Source organism: Gekko japonicus, unplaced genomic scaffold, assembly GCF_001447785.1.
Source record: "Gekko japonicus isolate JY-2015 unplaced genomic scaffold, Gekko_japonicus_V1.1 scaffold3632, whole genome shotgun sequence".
NCBI classification, from domain to species: Eukaryota; Metazoa; Chordata; class Lepidosauria; order Squamata; family Gekkonidae; genus Gekko; species Gekko japonicus.
The window spans coordinates 50,042-67,535 of record NW_015171609.1 but is presented as its reverse complement, the minus strand read 5'-3'; the positions used below and the strand labels follow the sequence as shown (position 1 = coordinate 67,535).

The following is a 17,494-nucleotide window of genomic DNA, read 5'->3' as shown; positions in this document are numbered from 1 at the left end:
CCCAGCTGTAATGGGCCCATTCTGCATCTAGCATTTGCTCCGCTGTTTTACTGTCTGCATAGATTTATGACTGTTCGGGGGTGACTCTGCAGTCAGTACAGCATTGGCCCGGGGTATCTGAATGTGGTTTTCAGCCGCATCTTCTTCTGTTCCAGTGTGGGTTTGGAAAAACAACGGAGCGAATGCTAGATGCAGAACGGGCCATGGATTCCTCTCTTCCCAGGCCCGTGTCCTGAAATGCAGAACTAGCCAGACAGCAGAACTAGCCAGAAGGCAGCAAAATGAAACCTTCACGGTTTTAACCACCACAACGTGAGAAATGTTCCGGCAGGCAGGGAGAGCCTCACCTGCTCCTCATTATGGAAAGGAATTCCAAATATCTTTAGGGCAAACCATGTGGTGCTTGGAAAATGCCGATGGCCAGGACATAACTGAGCAGTGGGAGTCCCTTGGTGAAAAAAACACCAGCAGGCCCTACACAAAGGAGGAAAGAAGAAAGGGAAGGGGTGGGGGAGAAAAGCTTCATCCTTCGGAGAAGTTAATTTGATTGGAGGAGGAGGTGGCAAGGAATCTGAAAGGCAGAGGTCAGAGAAGGGAAGACAACTCCCAAAAGAGAAGGTCAAACAGCGGAACTTGAAGAGTTTTCTAACCAATTTGCTCTTCCCTCTGGGTCTGTGGGGAGAGAGAGGTCTATATTCACCACAGGAAGTGGGACAAAGACGGATTCATTTTCCCTCACTAGATCCACAAGACTGGAATGCCCCAAACTATGTAATTCCAGAGAGCCAGACACATTTGTCCACTGCAGCAAAACAAAACAGAAGTCCAGCTGCACTATAAAGACTGACAACATTTATTCCAGCATGAGCAGTTACGTCTGACTACCTAAGCCATTCAAGCCCCTGACAAAGAATCACACCGGGTTTTGTGATATCAGGACTCTCTGACCATATCCTCCCCTTCCCCCACCCGCCCTTTAGTAATTTTCTGAGTATCAGGAAAATTATTTTATTTCCACTGCACCTGAAGAAGTGAACTTTGACTCACAAAAACTCATGCTGGAATAAATCTTGTTAGTCTTTGAGGTGCCACTGGGCGTCTGTTTTGTTTCAAAACTACATGGTCACTGCCAGATGCAGAAGGACTTCTGCTATCTCTACGCGCTGCTCATTCACAAGCTGGGGTCCTTCGGGCACCTGAAAGACTAAGAAAATTCTACTCCAGCACACATTTTTGCAGACAAACCAATGGAAACTCACACTTGAATAAATTTTTGTTAGCCTTTAAGATGTCCCAATGGAGCTGCGGTGGCTCAAGTGGTTAAGACGCTGAACTGCAGGCTGTGGAAGGTCGGTAGTTCAGCAGTTCAAGACCCGAGTGTGCCGCATGACGGAGTGAGCTCCCGTCTCTGGTTCCAGCTCCTGCCAACCTAGCAGTTCGAAAGCAAGAAATTGCAAGTAGATAAATAGGTACCACTTCAGTGGGAAAGTAACAGTGTTCCGTGCGCCTTGGTGTTTAGTCATGCCGGCCACATGACCACGGAAACGTCTTCGGACAGCGCTGGCTCTTCGGCTTTGAAACGGAGATGAGCACCGCAACCCTAGAGTCAGATTCGACTGGCTTTCGAGCAAGGGAACCTTTACCTTTACCTTAAGATGTTCCAAAACTCCTGTTTTTGTCTCAACGGACTCTCCCTGTGGATTATCACCTTTTATAGATCATTCTGTGCTTCAGACACTTCATGGTTCTCCCCTCATCCACCCTCGCAGCAACACCATGCGACTGGCCCGCTGCAAGCTGTCAAGCACTGACTGGCCTTTCACAGTTGAGCAGATCTGAACTCAGACCCAGCCCTAACAACTGCTCTGCCGCAGGTGCTCGGTGTTGCTGCATCCTGGATTTGGTACTTTGCTTTCACTTGTGCTCCTCTTTGTCTGTCGGAGAGGCAGGCCTCCACTGCAGAGCAGGTGTTCCTCTGGATCAAGGCATGCCCACTCGTGCAAGATCAGCATCTTTTAGAAAGCCAAGAAATTGCCTTGCAGGAGAGGAACGCGCTCCGTGGCAGAGGACCGGGTCTGCAACTGATGAAGAGGGACACAACCGGGACAAGATTCAGGTGGGTAGCCGTGTTCATCTGAAGCAATAGAGCAAAGTCTGAGACCTATGACAACACGAAAGCTTATACCCAGAATTAAACTTCATTGGTCTTAAAGGTGCCACTGGACTCAAACTTTGTGCAGCTGAGAACAAGGTTTAGGATCCAAGCAAAAAGCATGCTTTGGAGCTGCAGGACTTGCCTGCCTGTTCTGTGTGCCCACAATCCTGGCAGTATGCAACCCTTAAGACTTCCCCCTTCCCTCTGGCTCCAGGAAGCAAGACGAGACAGCCCACGTGTGCCAGCTTGATAGAATTAGGCTGCTAAGGGGAAACATCCATATTGTTAATGATCCTATTGTCTGGAGAACAGCTGCCGGCTCCATGAAGGTTAAGAATTCACCCTAGCAGGCTGTCCCACCTGTGAGAGAGGCCGGCACGTAGCCGAGCACAAGAGATGTGGAATATTTAAGTAGTCATGCTAGAAGCTGCTATATTTGCAAGAGATGCAAGCTCTCACCTTGGCTGGAGCGGCAGCTATACGCATGAGAAACTAAAGGACTCCTCTCTCTCAGTAGAGCGCTTGCTTTTAAAAAAATAGCCGGGCCCAGCCAGAGACAGACTTGTGCCTTATATAAGGTTGTTTCACAGGCCATTTCTGTCCAGTGCTCTGGGGGCAAAGGGGCCAGGGTTAAAATATAGGGGAGTGTGCAGGTGCATGAGCAGATGCACGTGGAAATGGCTGCAACTTGTTCATGAAAGATTACGAAGGTTTCGAACAAAATCCTGATCCTTAATAAGGTTACTAATCCTGGTAGTTAATAAGGTTACTAATTAGATGGAGGGGCAAAGTCTGAAAAGGGTCCTAAACCCACAGAGGTAAGACTGGAATTAACACAGAGCCATTTGTTGACCAGAATTACAGTGCAGATAGGAGCAGCCTTGGCCTATTCACCTGGCAATGTTTACCCCCCCACATATGACTGTGTGCAATGTCTGCCCTGCCTCCAGCTCTGGGGCCCCACTGATGTGTGACTACATGGATGCCATTTCTGAAAGGCCATAATCAAACCAGAAGAATGCAGTGCCTTTCTCCCCCACCTTTCTGGGCGCCATCTTGCTCACCGTCCTGAAGTCACGGGAATCTTTCAGTGTAGCAAAAGATTACGTACGAGACACAACGGAAACAGTGCAAAGGCGTGCACGTTAAACCGAAAAAGTAGAATGATGCTGATCATACTGGATCCACCAACTGAGAAATGTTGCAAGCTTTTTAATTTGAACTTCCGAGGATTGTTCTTCAGGCATGGGTGTTCAAAGCGACAGGAATTAAGTACTCACACATGCTCTGTTTTAAGCACTTGATCACCAAGAACAGAGGGCAGCCTGAACAAGCTACATTTATTCCATTACGCTTCATTTGGTCATATCAAGAGAAAAAAGTCAAGAGTTTCATACTTGAAGGCTATTCAAAACAAAAGCATCAGAAGATGAAATGCCGACATGAGTACTTCAGAGGTCTCTACAATTAGTTCCATTCAGGCTCGTGCATGATTCGAAGGCTTGTAACGCTTTCACTTAGGCCAAGGGAGGAAAAGACTATTTTTCTCTCTGAATACACGAAGCTAACAGGACAGCAAACATTTTAACCTAAAATGCCGAAAGAGAAGTGAAGTGATCTGGATCAACGTTCCCTTGTCAATAATGGAGTATAAATTACGTGGGGGTGGGGGGACCACCAGCTTGATCCTACACAGGTTAGGCAGAGCTGTGTTACATAAATGGCACCTTTCCCCTCTTCCCCCCAAATGTAGTCTTTTATGTCAGGCAAAATTGTACCCCCACAGGACAGCAGACGCCCCTCACCTCCAGGAACATCACTGGGATTGAAGGGGGGCACACGCTGCAGTAAGTGGAGGGGATCAGTAAAAAAATGGCCTCCTTTTCTTCCATGAGCAGAAAGGTAGATTAGGACTCAAGCTCTAGTCTAGACAAGGACTTTCAAAACAATACGTTAAATCTTCTTCTGGACGACTTAAACAATAAATAGCCACGCAGAGAACAAAAGGTATGAGGACTTTATGGTCAGTCAGTGATGGACAGTCCAGTTTAACAGTCATGCTTGTAGAGAGATCCCTTGTCTCCAGTCGAAGTTAATAAATAATGGACTGTTTTAGTTGCTGCTTCTCCAGTAAAACCCAGACTGTAAGCTCTTTCCCATTTAAGTGATTACTGCCTGCAAGCATCACATACTGCAAGTGACCTGAGTCACAGTCAGAAGTCCTTATGTCAACTCATTAGCAATGTGGATGGAAAGTGGCCAGAATGTATGTTGAGATCATCTGTGAGGACTTCCTGTTGGCAAGAGCTACCCAGAAAGCGAAGGCTGGATGAGAACCAGCAGTGCCAAGGCGGTCACACTCAGGGCCCGATCCTCGCTCAGAGAAAACACACTACTGCGGACCTGAGAACTTGCCCCTTATTCATAAGAAATGACCTCCCTATAGGAAGGCTCTCTGTGGCCTACTATTTTTTGGCATGTTTGAAAAGGACTCTCTCCCTTTTCAGGCTGCTTTCACTTGCCCTTTCAAGCCTGTTATGGGCCCCCTTCAAGACCTTCCCACAGCAGAATTCACATTTCAGAGGTAAGTGCAGCCTCCATTTGCTGTGAAGAACTGGTTTCTGTACTTCAGTTTCAAAGCTCAACCCCACCTTTGTGGCACTGCCGATGTAACTATACCATGGCTAGAAAGGAACAAAGACTGATAACTTGCATGTACATAGTGCCACCAATGACCCACGGGGCTTTCTTATAAACTCTGTTTTTCAAAAGGAAGCCACTCACACATTCAGTCATAAGTCATCAAGCGGTGGCCATGCAAACACCAACCAGCCTTGAAAATCAGAATGGAGAAACTAAAAAGACACCTTGGCTGAAGACTGGGGTGGCCAGCTGGCCACCCACCAACCCACGGTGTTCCAAAAGGAGAACCATGAACATCATGGATGACTGCCAAATTGCTCAGGGAAGCAAGCCAGCCAGGCTATGTGGAGTGGGGACACGGTGACAGACCACAAAACCCACCCACCAGGGGAAAATTTTCTCTGCCACCACAATGCATGGACTTTGTCTCATCCTCTGCAGAAAGGCCCACAGTGACATGCAATAGGTTCCTCACTTCCCCCTAACCTCTTGCAAGAACCTCTGTGGAAGTCAGAGTTCCAGCCTTTCCAACATGGAACACTCACAGCAAACAAACAATACGTGGGTGGTTAAGTACCAATGGTGCAGTGAGTAGCAACACAGTTAACACTGAAATTCACACAGAAGTAAACCGTCATGTAGTTATCAGTCAAACGGCAAGTTGCAGCCATTAAATCCAGCTACAGACCCTTCCCCTCTTTCATTTCTGACCTGCCTCAGGCAAAAATTGCTACCTGCCTGGACAAGATGCAGAATTGGCGGGAGGAAGCACTGACTTGCTTTTACATGCTCTAAAGGGGCACTGTGTCCTCGTTCCAAGCAAGTGAGAGACTTCCTTTCCTACACAAATGTTATCAACATAGTTTTTCTGGTAAGGAAACACAGCTTATTGACAAGGGAACATTTACCCTGGATTAATATAAGGATGAACTGTAGGGTTTAAAACTCAAGTCTGCAGAAGCCAATTTTTTACATAAGTTATGTTTAAAGACATCAATATATTGTTTAAAAAAAGATTACGGAACCCTAAACTACACATCAGAAAGTTCACGGAGAGGCATTCAGATTATTCTCATTCGAACTGAGAAATTACTAATCTGCCCCCTCCAGAAAGAGCCACCTGTGATCAACCTTTTCCACTCATAAGACTGATCTCATAACTGTGGGTGGAAAATGTGTTATTCTGGCCTTATCGTTGTTAAATGCTTAACCCTGATTTGGTATTTTAAGTAACAAGAACTCTTTCTACATTTAAAGATCTCTGCTCCAGAGAAGCTCAGTTCTCACTGCTACCCTCCTATCTTTTCCCCACCATTCCACTTAAATTACGCCATATCTGCTACTCCTAGTCAGGCAACACCACTTTCCTCTTTTAACACAGGCCTTTTCTCAGCTTCCAACTAAAGTGACTATGGTTCCATGATGCTGCTCCTTCATCTCACTCTGGGTTCATCGTTCTCCTGTGTCAGCGCACACCTGTGCAGGAGGGCACACCTGCACAGCAGTTCCATGGACCACTGGCACAATATTTCACTGAAAGCATGGCAAACTGTCCCTTAACAAAATTCTCGTCATGCAGATTGCATGGCCAGTACTGGATCAGTCCCCTGGCCAAGGACTGTATCAGTCCCTTCCAGCTGGGAACTTCAGGATTCAAACATGTTTCAAAATACAGTTTAAGAACTACATGCACGTTCTCTCCAGGCTGGTTGGACTGACATCCTACTTGTTCACACACGACTTCTGATCCACCCCCTACAAATAATTCTACAAGTTACAATATCTGCCTGTTCACACATACCCATAAGCAGTCATTTGTGGCATACTGATTGACTGAGTGGGAGGAAGGAGGAATCATCGGCTCTTTTCTGGTTGCTTGGAAAACGTTCTTGCTCACTCCAAGCGACTAATCTGGATTGATATCAAAAAAGGGAATAATATGCATTTTCTGATGTATGAATGGGTGTCAGACTGTATCTTCCAATTGAGGGTGCATGGATGAGGGAACCAGTGTGTGCATCGATGGCTTGGGTTAATCTCCACATTAAAAAGCACCTTTATTGAGCAGTTCTTAAGATATGCAAGCCCTCTGAGGTCACAGCATGGTGTTTTTTTCCATAGATCACCTAGCACACACTTAAATCATTAAGTCAGTAAACAAAATAGGCAATGACACATCATGACTAGAATAATGTGTCATGGTAATGAAAGCATTCTTACAGAAATGTTGCAATGTTCCACTTTTCTCCTTGCAGAAGGCCAGCAAAAAATGGCCTTCAGGCACATACCTACGTAAGTAAGCAACTCAACTTTTAGACTTTCAAAACTTTGAAAGAGGGAGATAGCAAATAGGGTAGCAAATGGGCTGGGGTGCACTCCTAATTGGAGCACAAGCCAAGAAGGCTTGTTGACCACCCAGGGCAACATGGCAGCCACTGCAGGAAACAGGATGCTGTACTAGACAAGCCACTGGTCCAATCTAGCAGGGCTCTTCTTACAGCCTTGCAAGGCTGACCACAGCCATATTTGCAGGCTGTGACAGCAACTCTTTCCGCTTCCAGGGTTATTGGGCAATCTGTCCTGGTGGACAGCTTTCAGGTATCAAGGAGTAATACTTGTGGGGGTGGCAGTTAAGTAGAAAGAGAAAGCCCTCTAAGATGGAAGTGAGCAACAACCCGTAACGGTTACCCGAGGTTTCCCTCTTCTCTATCCCACTCCACCCCTGCCACCAGTTGAGAATTGCAAGCACGGAACACTTGTGGCAGCAGCTGGGGCAGGGAGCCTGTTTCTCAAGAATTCTAAATCAACTCATGTTGCCAATCATGATCCTGCACATGTGCAGACAATGATGTTCATCTAAGTCTATTTTTAATCCTCATCACAACACAAGTCGCAGCTCTGATAGAGCTAGACAAACACCCCCAAAGGGTTTTTTTTTTTCATATGCACCACAGAAAGGTAGGCAAGCCCCAAGATGACCTGGAGTGGGAAGTGATAAGAAGCTATACAATCCCTGTGCTTGTCTGATCAAATGTGTGGGCCTTCCTGAACGGAACAGCCAATGGCTTATACAAGGGCCTGCTAGCCATTTCCCCAAGGCTTCCATTTTCTTCCTGTTTTGGTTATGGGGGGAGGGAACTACTCCAAAAAGCCTCTGTGTGAAATGTATTTGCCAAATACACTTGCTCCCAACATCAGAGGAAGTTCTGAGAGTCTGGCTAAACAATCTCAGGGAGAGCACATGCATCACATTCCCTAAAGCTACAAATTATTCCTGGGCATACCCAGAATTCCTCAGAAATTTACATATAATTCTTTTGGGCACTTTGCTCAGGTGTGACAGAGCTGCTACTAGTGGCTGTTCCCAGTGATGTGAGGATTTTGCAGGAAAAATTTAATTGGAATTTCTTCCAGGTCCAGTTTAAATAAATGCTTGAATAATGTTAAGTCAATAAGGTAAATACACTGTGAATGAGCCTGGACCATGTACAAGCGCTGGGGTTTGTGCATGCTTCATATCCCACATTAAGCCCATCCAACATGACCGAATTGGAACACAACAGCCATGACAATTTTAGGTAAGCACAAGCAGACTATATAGGGAAGAAGATTTCCCACAGAAAAATTTAGCGCTGAAAATTTTCCACCCCACATCACTGTCCGTGCCTAGAACTAAAACATCAGATTAAGTTAGCAGCATCTTCTGTGCTTGTTCAAAATGCTGTTTTATATTGTGAGCCAAATTAGAATTTTCCAGAGAAATTATATAACACACAAGGCTCGTACAAGCTAGGAAAATTTGTATATTGATTTAAGTCACTGTAAATTTCATCAGCCTCACTAGGTGAAAGGCTGTTCCATAAAAAAGCAAACAAAAAACACCACCCCCATCCCTCTTAAAAGAATCCCATTCCAGCAGTACGTGTTCCTGGCAGTGTTTGCTATGTTCTTGGTTTTATCATCAGTTTCTCTAAAATAAGATCAGAACATCTGGGAATTCCTCATTGTTAAGCTTTCCATAAACATGTAATGCATACATACGAAACCCAATATTCAGTGTTCGATTACAAAAACAGGCAACCCTTTTTTAAAGAAAATCAACAGCAAAATCATAAACATACACCATACATTCACAGTTAACCCCACTCCCCCCTTTTCAGACTTTAGCTGAATTGTTCCAGGTTTAAAATCCTATTTTTGGAGTTTCTACCTCACCACCTTAGGCTCAACACAGACATAATGATCTTGTACTTAGGACTTAAGTGTTTTGGAGCATCTCCCCCAAAGCTCACCTGCAGGTACTGTCTTCTTGCAGGTATTCCTACCTCTTTAGTTAACAGAGTACTACCGCTGGTGTTACTTTTGTACTGACATTTTGCTAACAGGCTACAAATGTGAACATAGTTTGCAGACCATAACATGGTGCCTACTGTGTTCATGGAACATAGGTATAGACCAGGGGTGGTCAAACTGTGGCTGGGGAGCCACATGTGGCTCTTTCACACATATTGTGCGGCTCCCGGCAGGGTGGCTGGGGAAGCAAAGGGGAGGCATTCCTCCCCAATCAGTCTTCCCTTCCCCAGTCAGTGTTCTCCTCCCTGGGTAGGCTTGAGGTGGAGGGAAGCAGAGAAAGAAAGCAACTTTAACTTTAGATGCATTCTCAAAGGGGCCCCCCACCAGCCAGCTTGGAGAAGGCATTTGTCTCTTTAAATCCCTTCTCCAAGCCGAGCCAGCTGGCATGGGGTGGGGGCTTGGAGGATGCATTTAAAGTTAAAGTTGGTTTCTTTCCACCACTCTCTCCCTCCCTCCTCTATTTCCTTCCTTCCCACATCTTTCATTCTTTCTTTCCACCTATCTCTCTCTTAGACAAATAAATAACATTAGCGAACAAATAAACATCACTGGACAAATAAATATCATCAATGTCTGTTTTTACCCCTTTTGTTTTTATTTCTGGCAGTCTCATTTACTGTTAATAAAAAGCAAATTTTGCATATTTTCCAATAAAAATGTGTGTAATATTTGTTCATGTTTTGCGGCTCTCAGACATCTGACATTTATTCTATGTGGTTCTCATGTTAAGCAAGTTTGGCCACCCTAGGTATAGACACACCTTCAAGAATTAGCTCCACAACTGGAAGGAAGAGGAACATCCACTCAGGTTTACACGATGTTCCCTGAGTCTCTACAGAGTCTCAAGACACAGCAGACAATTAGTGTTTCTTGCAAATAAACATGTTCTAGGAATGTTTGACTACAAAGACAGAGAACCAGCCATGCTGAGTCTTACAGTACTTAGATCCTACTGTTCTGCCTGCTCTAGGGCTGATTTTTAAAAATCATTTTGTCAAGGAAGAAAGGAAGGTGTCTATTCAGCTCTAAAATAACTCCTAGCACAAAATCCTCTGCCTGAGCCAAGGGTCATAAAACAGAAGAATATCACAGCCAGATTCTCTGCAACGCAACCTTGCAGTTTAAGAAAACTCCTATAACAAACATGTGTGAACAGCCAACCGAGGACAACAGCTATGTAATTTAATGCTGCATTGTCTTCTAGAGTTTGCAGGAAGCCAGTAACAGCTATGGATGAAGAACAAACTTCTTGCCCATGTCCTTACTCTCACTAGATCAGCAACTACTGCAACACTAGCTTTAAAAGGTACTGAAAACCCACTGTGCTCCTACTATCTCCCTGCCTATTGTCACGGGAGATCCTGAAAGTACAAAGACTCATCTATTTAGTATCTCTTCAATGAGATACTAGAAAGGGCAGGGTGGGTAGTGCAATTGTAGAGGGAAACATTTCTGCAGCAAGTGGTGGCAGTACGTGAAAATAAGGCCAGGAATATATATTTTACTGTCCAATCCTATAAGCCAGCAGTTATCAAGCTGCTTTCCAGGGCACACCAGCAAGCTATGAGGAGTAAATACTCATGAGAACCCAGAACACACATCCACGGATTACGTTTACTTGCAGCATTTCTCCGTGATTCACTACTCTGGCTTTGCCTGCTTCCAGCTAGCCTATGCTGGGAGTGGGTGACTGCCACATCTGCACCGGGTGGGACTAGATGTAGAAAGCAGAATTACTCATCCTCAGCAGATGCTGTCCACTGAGCCTCTGAATGAATCACTGCCCTTGTCTTTGGCAAGATGTTCAGAACAGTAACTTACACAGGAACACCAACAGCTGACAAGCTCTTTAAGAACTAGTAATTACTACTTGCTCTTAAAGCTGCAGCTCAATGCGCACTTACCCAGGAGTAAGCCCCACGGGGCAGAGAGAATGTTTCTGATTAAACCTGAACAGGATCACACTGTGACAACAAAGCTATTTCAGGTGTAGAGGTGAAAAATGCCTCCCAATTATAATTCAGGGGAAAAAAACATGTACCACGATTGTCTGAAATGTTGTAAACACTGCTGTAAGCAGCTGTGGTGAGCCAAGATCAAATCCCAGGTCAATGCTGGTGCAGCAGCCACGGCAAGCTCCACTGCAAATATGTCCTCTTTCCCCTACTAGATGCAGCTGCAGCTGTAAAAGAAGCTGAAAGGGCTGGAAAGAGGCTGTACACCATCCTAAGAGATGTTTATAGTGGCCCAAAAGCTGAAACTGGCAGCATAAACTGACACCATGGTTTCTTTGCAGTCATGTGTGTTTTATGGAAAGTCGGGCAAAGCTATCAGCCTATCTATCAAGAACAGCACACTGCCTTAGTAGCCATAAACACAGATTCCTGCTTGCAGTGGAATAGCTAAAGACATGGATAAGGGCTGCCAGTTTGTCCCAAAAGGCTAGTTCTACTTTTAATCACTAGGAAGTGGGTGGGCGACTGCCACAACTGCACTAGGTGGGACTGGAGGCAGAAGTCAGTAAAATTATTCAAGTCAGAAGCATTCTGGGGTACAGATAAAGGAGTGTCTAAATTGCCCCCCGTGGACAACTAAACTTAGAGGTGCAGTCTGCAGAAATACAGTGTTTTGCACCCAAGCCAGAGCAATGAAGCGCAACCAGACACCCGATATTCAGAAAGGGGCATACCTAATTAAAAGTCTGAGTGTAAGAGGAGCTCATGAACAGAACAAGGACTAGACCAGGATTCCATATCTGCTTGAAGGAACTGGTGCCTACACAAGTTGTAAGGTGCAGGACACTCCTGGTCCACCCAGTGGACAGTGGACCCAAACTCCCAAGTCCCTCTGCCCTTCCCTTACGGAGCGACCTTGCTGTACAGGACAAAGGCAGTGTGGTCCCATTGATTGGCTTGACAGCTTAACCCCACCCGCTTCTAGTACAAGCTCTATCGGAACAGCCACCTGTTCCCTCTATTGCTGGCAAAAGGCTCTAGCTATTTTGGGACGCCACAATGTTATTTCAGGGAAAGCCTTTTTTTTAAATGTAAAACTGTAAGTCATCAATGAAAGCCAACCTGGGATTTTGAAATAGGGCAGGAGGAGCGTCAGTGTGAGCTAGCTCTAAGCTGAGTTAGTGTGAGCTAGCTCACAGTTTTTTTAGCCTCCAGCTCACACATTTTTGCCTTAGCTCAGGAAGGATGGCCCCAGATCAAACTAATCTATGCAGTAGCCGAATCACCTGCTCACAACTTTAATGCTGGTAGCTCAGAAAGTAGAATTTTTGCTCACAGGACTCCACATCTTAGAGGGAGCATTGGAGGAGGGTATACAAGAGGCTAGAAGATATGTTGTCCCATAGAAAACTCTCAGGCTATTCTAGGCTAACCCCGCTCTTAACCTTCACAATTTCAGACCCTTCTGCAATGGAAATCAGCTCACCAGGAATTCCTGAGTGTCGGGTTTCACAGTTGCTCTATATTAACACATCACACACACCCTGCAGAAGTAATGCAGCCCAGAACGAAATGGCAACTTCACTGCAGAGGAGCAACAAAACGGCACCAGTCTAAGGTGATGTCGTCAGACGACTTGATGAAACACGCCGAGGGCCCAACAAGTACACCAACACCCACTAACCTCCTACTGAGAAAGCACCAGGAATATCCCGTAGCAATATACTTGGCGTAACATTTGCCACTGCAGTCTCACTAGGTCAGCAGAGGTGGTTCTGCTCAATACGAGATGATTTTAATACTGGCATTAATGCTGATGCCCAGCACAAGTGAGGACCAACCCACACAACTGTGTTTTTTTAAAAAATGGTCATCTATTTAGGTATTGTTAGCCTGCTTTTCTCCCACACTGGGGATTCACAGGAGCTTACAAACAGTCCACACTGAAACAAAAATGTACAACCCAACAATCCTTCCCCCGCAAAAACTTAACAAGGATGTCCCGAGTTGGTGATGCTCCTGCCAGTACAGCTCACACAGTGCGACAAGCCATGGGTTAAGAGGTGAGGGACAGGTGCCTTGCACTTCTGGCTACTGCCCCCCCCCCAGGTTTTAGTTACTTGCAGAAAGGCCCACAAAGTCTGTCAACATGCAATGTATCATGTAGACTGGTGCTGGAAAGCCTCAAAAAGGAGCAGGTCTCTCTCTGGCATATTTATTTATTTATTTATTCGATTTCTATACCGCCCTAACCCCCCCCATGGGGGTCTCTGGGCGGTTTACAATTTTTAGAAGTGCTAACTACGGCCACATTCTCAGAGGGGTTGGGACAGCCTACCGGCACCCAGGTGGTGACAGCTCTTTCTTCCGGCTTCCGGCTTCTTCGGCTTCAGGTGTCTCTCTAGTCCTCCAGTCCAGCGGGACGTCTCCTTGTGGTGCTTCCGGCGGATAGCTGTTTTCGGCGCACGAATCTGCTCTCCTTTGGCCCCGGCTATGTCCAGTAGGCTCCGCCGCACCGGGAGATGACGTCTTCCCGCGCCTCTTTCGCTGCTGGCGACGGCCGCTTCTGATGTTTCACCACTGGCCACCAGGGATCACTCTTCTGGCTTCTGTCGCCACACCGCACCACATCGTCTCCGCTGCCAGGATTCCGCCGTCATCTCGCCGTCTCGCCGCCATCACCGCTGTTCTTCCGCCGCACACCACACACCTCAGGAGAGGAGGGTGCCCCCTACCCTACTAAGGGTAGGTCCCCATTTATCTACTCGCCCTTTAACGGGCTTTCGAACCGCTGGGTGGGCGGGAGCTGGGACGTAGGCCGGAAGCTCACTCCGGCCACAGTGGGGCTCGAACAGCTGTTCGGCCAGATGTTAATGCAGGCTGCATTTACCGCCTGTGCCACCGCTCCCTATATTGATTTCTTTTTCATACAAGGGGACTGAGACCTATTCCTACTTGCACATCTTACTTGTGAGGTTACCAGGGGTCATTTCGTAGAACAAGAGGTGCAGGAGCTCATTAGCATAACTTATTTGCATATGCCACACACCCTGACATCACTGGAAGTGTCAGATGGCAACACCCACCGCTCAGGCTCCACTGGACTGTTTTGGATTCCTGGCTATTGGGGGGGGCATGCAGATCTGTCCTCTCAGAGGAGGAAGAACTTGTACCTGAATAAAACTTGGTCTTAAAGGTGCCATTGGACTGTTTTGGACTGGGGAGCCCGGGGGGGGGGGCTCTGCAGGTCACCTGGCTGCTTCTTGCTCTGACTGAGGGCTGCTGGGGGCAGGGGGTGGGGCCTGTTGCATGTGCCCGCCCCTTGGGCTCTTTACTGCCGGAGCGCCACTCCTGTGCGCTCCTGCAGCAAATGACCCCTGGAGGTTACCATATGTGTAAGAAAAGACAATAATCCAAAGGAGAGTCTACACACATAACTAGCTACCATACTTAATTGTAGAGTAGTAAACCTAAGTGTGACTTCCACAGTGCTCATCCTCTTGACTAGACAAATGCGAGTATGCAAGAAGGAGTCGTACACAGCAGAATCTTCAGAACTTCCACAGAATAAGGAAGGAGCATTGGGAAGGTAATCCAACAGCAATTGTTATCCCACCCAACCAAATATGCTTTAATGCTGTTCAGGTTTTAAAGCGGTTCTAACACTTGGATTGCAGGAGATGGTAGTTCAACTACACACCAGGGACCATCACAAGAACCCCATGTGTCATCAGACCATCACTACATGCAAAGCAAGTGGCTTGTGCAGAGCCTGCAAGTGAGATCAAAGAATGAGGAAGTCTCTGGCCACAAAGAAGCTACCATTTTCTCGCAACTCGTTTAAATGTGTACTGCTTAGAATGCAGTTCGGAGATGAGCAGACAGCTCATCTTGCTCCTTTGTCAGATATTCAAGTATGTCAGTTCCACATATTACACTCCTTCACTATTTCAGAGGGTCAGAAGGCCCAGCTGATTTATGGGAATGCCTTCAAGTCTACTCTGCACACCTTGAAGCCACAGGGTCTCATGAACATTCAGTATCTTTGGGTGAAAGATGGCCACTTGCTCTAACCTGAAAATCACTACAAATTGCTTTAAAAAGCACACATGATCACAAAACCGAAATTGAGGAGCAAATATCATTGCTTCTCTTTGGGCTTCAATAATGACCAGGAGGCAAAAATCTGAACTGCACCATCACTGACAAAGAGACTCTTCTCTGGCTGATGCATTTATGGACTAGATCACTGTGATATCTCCTCCCTCAAGTTCTCTTCACACCACCAAAAAACTGTTGGCTGGGAGGAAGGAACTCTCTTCACACAGCATGAGTAACCAGCTGACATGTACAGAAGAATCAGATGACGTTTCAGCCTTTCACTTTCTGGTGGTGGTGGTGGTGATACACAACATGAATGACTCTACCTTTTCCTTGAGCTCCAGAATGTCTCTGTATTTCTGACTACCTCAAAAATGCTGTGCGAAGTGAGAGAATGAAGACTCCCTTCTTCCCAGCCCATTGGAATAAAAGGGGGGGGGAAGAGATGTGGGGTCAGTCTAGCAATCAGGTTGTGTTCTCCATCATCACCATCTTCAGCTCCTACCTTCTTAACCTGACTCACCCATCAGTATAACCTGAAACGCCTTGCCTCAGTACATAAAGCATCAGGCCAATTTATGTAATGTGCCACTACACTTTGACAGAATAACAGAACTACTCTTAAAAAGGTTGAAGTTTAGTACTCTTAACTTCCCACCTTTGATTAAACAGGGACAATTTCTTGCCTCAAACATACATGCAAGGGGGGGGGAACTATTACACAGAGCGACCAATGAATTATGGCAGCTAACTGTGAATGTGTCACAATGGAAGAGTGGGAGGAAGCATATCCTGACTCAGGATGTGCCAACACAGCTCTGGGGAAAAAAGCCATCCCATCTCCTCTCCCTGATATTTACTGTTGCTTTAAATAACCATGGGAGTATTGTCGCTTATGACCTTCTGGCCTGGTCCCTGAGAGCTAAGAAATGGGACAAATGCAGAGACCTTCTAAAAAGAGGTACCAGAAACGCAAAAGCTTTCAAGGATCAAAGAGAAATCATATAGCATTTCTTCAGTTCTCCTCTGACCAAGTATGATATCGGAAACCTTCCTCTTCCAGTGTGAGCACACTAAGACTAAAGACACATGACTAAAGAGCATGAAATAGTGTTCCTGATAACAGCTCTCTAAAAGCATTCAAGTCCCCAGAAGAGAAATCACTGCCTGTTGATCTAAATGAATGGTACCGCCTGATGCATATGTCAAAACAGCACTTCTAGTGAATCACTTCTAAGCTCCATCAATGTGGAAAGACCATCTTACAAATGCCATACTGTCCTGCCACAATCACTCATCTTACCCTCTAACTCCACCATAAATTTCACATCTCTGGCCCAAAGGATGAAGAATTGCATAGGCAATACATCACTGGCTGAACCACCAAAAAGCTACTCTCCAAAGAAGCGTCTGTAAGGATCTATATATCAGGGGTCCCCAAACTTTTTGAGCCTCTGGGCACCTCTGGAATTCTGACACCGGGTGGTTGGCACAACCACAAAATGGCGGCCTCGGGAGATGCAGCCCCCACCCTGAGGAAGCCCAAGTGCAGAGGATGAGGGGGGATGATTATAAAATATTCTGGAAAAGAGTGAGAAAAATAAAAGCAACACTGTGTGGGCAGCTATCAGGGAAACAATACTGTTTCAATCTGCAGAGTCAATCGGATCTCTAACAACCAATCCGAAGCCCTGCTTGGTAGGAATCCCACTTGGCTTCAGCCACTTTCTACAAAAGCCGTTGGTGGGCACCACATTGGGACCCCTGACACATAATCATGAGGTAAGAGGCTCACACAGGAATGCAACAGAGGATGGGAATTATCAGGCATAAGGTACATTCTTGACCAATGAAAGAGTATCCCCTCACATACAAACCTTTGCTACAATACTACTGCTCAACCTCATAGTCCAGTAGCTTAATCAAGAGATTTTAAGAAGTCCACCTTAAAGCAGCTCCCTTCCTCATATACTACATAATAGTAGCTGCCTCGCCAAGAGACAGGTGCTGACCTCAGCTGTCAATTAGCAGGTCTACTATTAAGCAGCAAACCAAAAGGATCATTAACTGCAGCCCACCTTTCTGTGCCAGACAGACTTAAGACAGCAGCTTTAAACCCAAAAAGGCAAAACCAAGTTCATAACAGGGTACCAACACATGACACACACACACATATGTAGGCCTCAACTTCATCTTAATGCATCTGATGCTAATGTCAGTAAAACAAATATTGGGAAGGGGGAAAACACAAGAACAAAGTGCTGCATTATTGGGGGGGGGGGGGAGG

The 17,494-nt window shown here is 46.0% G+C and overlaps 1 protein-coding gene across 1 annotated transcript in view; it reads right to left on the bottom strand.

The window, feature by feature from the left end:
- The window catches only part of CSRNP2 (cysteine-serine-rich nuclear protein 2), a 43,311-nt gene that overhangs the window by 25,158 nt on the left and 659 nt on the right, over positions 1-17,494 (bottom strand). The gene's annotated exons all lie outside the window — the stretch shown is intronic.